Raw genomic sequence first — 6,000 nt, forward strand, 5'->3', positions numbered from 1 at the left:
GTGTCTGGTAACTTAGCTACTGCTAACGTCCGTACCTCCCTGTGTGTCTGGTTAACTATACGAACCTGCTAACTTTCCTGTGTGTCTGGTAGCCTACACTGGTAATTCTCATGTGTGTCTTGGTACTACACTGGCTACTTTCCCTGTGTCTGGTAGACTTACACTGGCTAATTCTCGGAGTGTGTGCTGGTAACTACAGTGTTAATTCCCTACGTGTCTGGTTAACTCAGACTGTAATTCCTGTGTGTCTGGTTAACTGCAGCTTGATGAGAATTCCCTAGTGTGTCTGGTAAACTGATACATAAGCGACTGGTAATCTTCGACCTGTGGTCTGGTTAACTACAGCTGGTATAGTGTCCTTCTGTGTCTGGTAACTCGCCCGTGGCTAATTACCCTGTGTGGCTGGTGAGCTAGCAACTGCTAATCCTCCCTTGCTGTTCTGTACTACGTGTTAATTTCCCCTGTGTCTGTACTGACTACTGCTAATTCGCCGGCCTGTGTCTGGTAACGTACAGTGTTAATTCCGCTCTGTGTCTGGTATCTACAGTGTTATATTCTGCGCATTCTGGTCTGTAACTTAGCAGTGTTAATTAGTAATCGCCGCCTGGTTCTGGTTTAAACTTACAATCGTCATGTATGTTCGTCTCGGTGTCTGGTAACTATACAGTGTTAGATTCGGGCTTCCCGATTTCGGTGTCTGGTTTAGGCTTACGTAAAAGGACTACAGTGTTAATTCCCTCTGTGCCATGGTTCAGGCTACATTGTTTAATGTCCGGCCTTCTGTGTCTGGTAAGCTATTAACTGGATAAAAAGAAAAATTCGCCTGTGTGTGTGAGTCGTGCAAGCACCGCATTTATGTCAAAATGTTTTGATGCACATTTAAAAGAAAAAAGGAATTCTCAACATTCTGATTCTTTCGGGGTGGTGGGTAATGTACACATACAGTCGGTGTGCTTTTAGTGGTGGGATAATGTACCTACTAGTGTGTGCTTTAGTGTGGGTATATGTCGCTACAGTCTATGTTTCTTTAGTGTGGTAATGTAGGCCTTACGGTCTGTGATCTTTAGTGGTGGGTAATGTAGCGAGCTCGGCCTTACAGTCTGTTGTCTTTTAGTGGTGGGTATGTAGTCCTATAGTCTGTGTGTCTGTAGTGTGGTAATGTACCTAGAAGGGGATGAACAATGTCTGTGTCTTTAGTGTGTGGTAAGTGTAGTCAGTCTGTGTGTTCTTTAGTGTGTGGTATATGTACGGTGCTCTTAGCTGTCTGTGTGGTCTTTAGTGGTGGGTAATGTACCTATCACGCTCTGTTTGTCTTTAGTGGTTGGGTATATGTACGCTTAGGTGAGTCTGTGTTCTTTAGTGGTGTAATTACCTAGCAGTCTGTGTCTTTATGGTGGTAATGTACCCTATACAGTCTGTGTCTTTAGTGGTGGGTAATGGTACCTATATAGTCCTGTGTCTTTAGTGGTTAGGGTTGTACCCTACAGTTTGTGTCTTTGGTGGGTAATGTACCTACAGTCTGTGTCTTTAGTGTGGGTGTTAATGTACGGCTACGTCTTGTGTTCTTTAGTGGTGAGTAATAGTATCCTCAGTCTGTGGTCTTTAGTGTGGTGTATTGGTACCTACATCTGTTTGACTTTAGAGTGGTGTGGATAATGTAGCGCTTACGATCTGTGTGTCTTCTGTAGAGTGGTGGGTAATGTAGCCTAGCTATCTGGTCTTTAGTGTGGTAATGTAGTTACCATACAGTCTTGTGTCTTTAGTGGTGGGTAATGGTGACCTACAGTCTGTGTGTCTTTAGTGTGGGATAATGTACGGTCTACAGTCTGTGTCTTTAGTGGTAGGGTAATGGTACGGCTTAGTAAAAAACCGTCTGTGTGTCTTTAGTGGTGGGTAATTGTAGCGCTACAGTCTGTGTGTCGTTGAGTGGGTGGGTAATGTACGGCTAACAGTGCTGGTGTCTTTAGTGGTGGTAATTGTATCCTGACAGATCCTAGTGTCCATTTAGTGGTGGGTAATGTACCATTTACAGTCTGTTTCTTTAGTGGTAGTAATGTACCCTAGCAGTCTGTGTGTCTTAGTGGTAGGGTAATGTCCGTACAGTCTGTGTCTTTAGTGGTGAAGGTAAATGTACGCCTGTGCTAGTCTGTGTGTCTTTAGTGTGGGTAATTGTCGCCTAGGCTCGTCTGTGTGTATTTAGTGGTGGGTTAATGTTATCGTACTAGTCCTGTGTGTTCTGTTGTGGTGGGATATATGTATTCTTCTACATCGCTGTGTCCTTAGTGGTGGGTAATTTCGCCATCGCATGTCTGTGTGTCTTTAGTGTTGGGTTTAATGTACCTAGGCTAGTCTATGTGTCTTTAGTGGTGGTATGTACGCGTAGCAGTCTGTGGTCTTTAGTGGTGGTGTAATGTAGCCTACATTCTGTTGTCTGTAGAGGTGATGTGGGTAATGTGTAGCCCTACATCGTGTGCTTTAGTGTGGGATATGTAGCCTGACTAGTATCTCTATCTTTAGTGGTGGTGAGTATGTAGCTTACAGTCGTGTGTTCTCTATAGTGGTGGTTAATGTAGCATACAGTCTGTGTCTTTAGTGGTGGTTAATGTACCCTTGAGCAGTCTGTGTGTCTTTAGGTGGTTGGGTAATGTACCTTACAGTCTGTGTCTTTAGGTTTTATTTGTGTGTAATGTACCTACAGTCTGATGTCTTTAGTGGTGGGTATATGTAGTCCTCTACAGTCTGTGTCTTTAGTGGTGGGTAATGTATGGCCTAGCCAGGTCTGTGTGTCTTTAGTGGTGGGTAATGTACCTTACAGTCTGTGTGTCTTTTAGTGGTCGTAACTTGACCTACAGTCTGATGTGTCATTTAGTGGTGGGATATGTAGGCCGTACGGAGTCTGTGTGTTCTGACAGTGGTGGGTAATGTGACCTACAGTGGCTAGTGAAAAAGTATTTGGCTCTCCTTCTGATTTGCTATTATTTTGGCATATTTTTATATTACTGAATTGTAATCGAGTATCTTCTAAGCTAGAAACCTAACAGTATATAAAGATGCGGCTGAGTTACTAAATTTTTTTGGTATTATATATGAAAAGGAAGTTAGAGTCTACTAATTGTACTTATTTGAACAGTTATGCACAAGCAACGACCAAATTAGGCTCTCTTACACTCAAGATACATGGTTGTGGCTCATCCTATCATAGGCACCTAGACGTAACTGCGAACCGAAATGTTCTTCTGTAGTTGTTACATGTCAGTCTTCCACATGCGCTGGGCTGAGGAATTTTGGCCTGTTCACTCTGGTCGGCAGAACTGGTTTAACCTCATGACATATGTGGGTTTTGGAGAATGATCATGGCTTGTTTGAATATCCGGCCCAAAAACAACAAGCTAGTAACTATAAAAGTACTTATCTATCAGGGTTGCAGTTCGCATGGAGTACCATACGCTATATAACATGTGGTCAGATTTAATACGTGTGAATACTATATAGGCAGGGTGCAGTTTATAACGCATACTATATACAAGTCACGTTCAATACATACTATAGACAGGGTCCGAGGTTAATATCATACTATATAGCAGGCGTCAGTTCAATATCGCAATACTTATATATCTAGGTGCGCGGTTAATTTACAAATACTATTATACAAGGGTCAGTTCGAATACCTTATGAGTTTAAGCTATATACATGAGTCAGTTCGCAAGTAGGCCATTATCTATATAGGTAGGGTGGGGCCGTGTAATAGCATTAGCTATATGTAGCTAGGGTCAGTTTAATAGCGCATACTATATAGCAGGGTGCAGTTCATACCTATACATTATCTTTATAAAGGCGTATCAACGTGATGGGCAGTTTCCAGTTACCATTAGGCTTGATACTAATGGCGTCAGTTCAATACGCATATCTATATCACGAAGCGTGCAGTTCATATACCATACTGATATACAGGGTCTAGTTCAATAGCCATAACTATGATAGCAAAAAGGCGTCAGTTCACAGACCATACTAGTATATTACGGGTCAGTTTCGGCTGGGCTCAGTACCGATTACTATTAATCCAGTCGGTTCAGTTCAACTACGCTATAGCTATATTTAACAACGGGCTCAGTCTCAATACTCGAGCGCATAAGCTATATACAGGCGCTCAGTTCAATACTCTTACTATATACGCGAGGGCTTCAGTATCAATCCTATACTTATATTACGGGAGGAAGTGCTAGTTTGATATAGCGCATGACTATGTATACAAGGGTGCAGTTTGTGCAATTCGCCTATAGCCATATGCTATACTTAAGCGAGGGTTGCAGTTCAAGTACGGGGCTATACTATGAACTAACAGGTCAGTTGCAGATACCATACATTACAAGGTGCAGTTTTATGATACCCATACTATGTAGCGAGGTCTATGTCAGTAGCGCATACTATAGATACAGGGTCATTCATAGCCATACTTATACTAGCATGGCGTGCAGTTCAATACATACTTATATTTACAGGGTCGAGATTCAGATACGGCTGTGATAGGTCTATATAACAGGGTCAGTTTTATAATAACCTATATCTTATACAATACAGGGTTTCAGTTCATCACCTAGCTATATACACCGTGCTGTTCAATATCCATTAAGATCTATCAGTAGGCAGGGGTCATTTAGGATACCATATCTATATACGGGGTCAGTTCTCTAGTAGCGCATACTTATCGCAAGGGCGTCAGTTTCAAGTACATAGTCTGATAGATGGATCAGGATCGTCAAGGTTCAGTATACCATACTTATCTAATACAGGAGTGCGTTCAGTACCGACACTATATATAGCGTACTAGGGTCAAGTTTCAATAGCCATAACATAATTAGCACAGGTCAGTTTGTTAATTACCTATTTATACTTATTAGGCAGGTTCTTCAGATTCATTAATACATACTTATACTACAGGATGCATTTTAATACATGGATTCTATAGATACAGGGTCATCTATACCATTCTATATACAGGGTCAGTCAATAAACCATACTATATAAAGGGTTCAGTTATAATACCATACTATAAGATACAAGGGTGCAGTTTAATGAGGCGGCATATGAACTATATACAAGTCAGGTGTTAATGTTTCATACCATTCTATAGTAGCATGGGTTCAGTTCAATACCATAATCTATAGTCCAGGGTCTAGTTCAATACCATACTATTTACATCAGGGATCAGTTCAATACCATACTATTAGTTAACAGGGTCGCAACTGGCAGTCCATGTCAAAAATGCTCTCAATGTACAGTGCTGTAATAGCTAGGATTAGAGGGCGGCGCTTAGGAGAACTGTTTCAACCTGACCTGGGGGTAATAGGTCATCTGTCTAGGGCCTCGTATGTGTGTGTTTGGACGCTATTTTAGTCTTTAGTGGATTTGGAACTCAATGAAGCTTGTAGAGGGCTGCTCTAATCGCTAGTCTCACAGGGCTGCGGGCCTCGCGATGTGGATGCGGACGTGGCTCCGATCTGTTTTTCAGGCCTGCACGCACATAGTTGGCACTTAGACAGTCGCTTATGTTACACTAGGGTAAATGGTATCTTAGTGCCAACACGATTGCCAAACAGCTGCTTGGGCCTTGTAATCTTTAGATTTAAGTGGCTTAGCGATTTGGGGGACACTGTTGACCGATGTGTCCCTTCTGGAGCATGACTGGAGAGGTGGGTGATAGTCGCTCATACCGCTAGTCCAACGCTATTTAATCACGGGTTGTGACAGTTTGCTCTCACACTTGTTCGGCCCGCTGCCGTTGAACATTCTATATTTATTCTTGAAGGATGCCTTTACATCATTCTAAAGATTATAATGAATGTAACGCTTGATAGTTCATCTGGTGCTGAACAATTAGATCTTTGGCGGAAGACTTATGGACTGTACATGTAAGGGACTTCATATGAGAAAAACACAAGGTACATTATAGTATAATCAGTAATCCAACGATGTCGTTCTTGCTGGGGGTGATTCGCGGGT

This window comes from Salvelinus namaycush, chromosome 22 (genome assembly GCF_016432855.1).
Source record: "Salvelinus namaycush isolate Seneca chromosome 22, SaNama_1.0, whole genome shotgun sequence".
Lineage (NCBI taxonomy): Eukaryota > Metazoa > Chordata > Actinopteri > Salmoniformes > Salmonidae > Salvelinus > Salvelinus namaycush.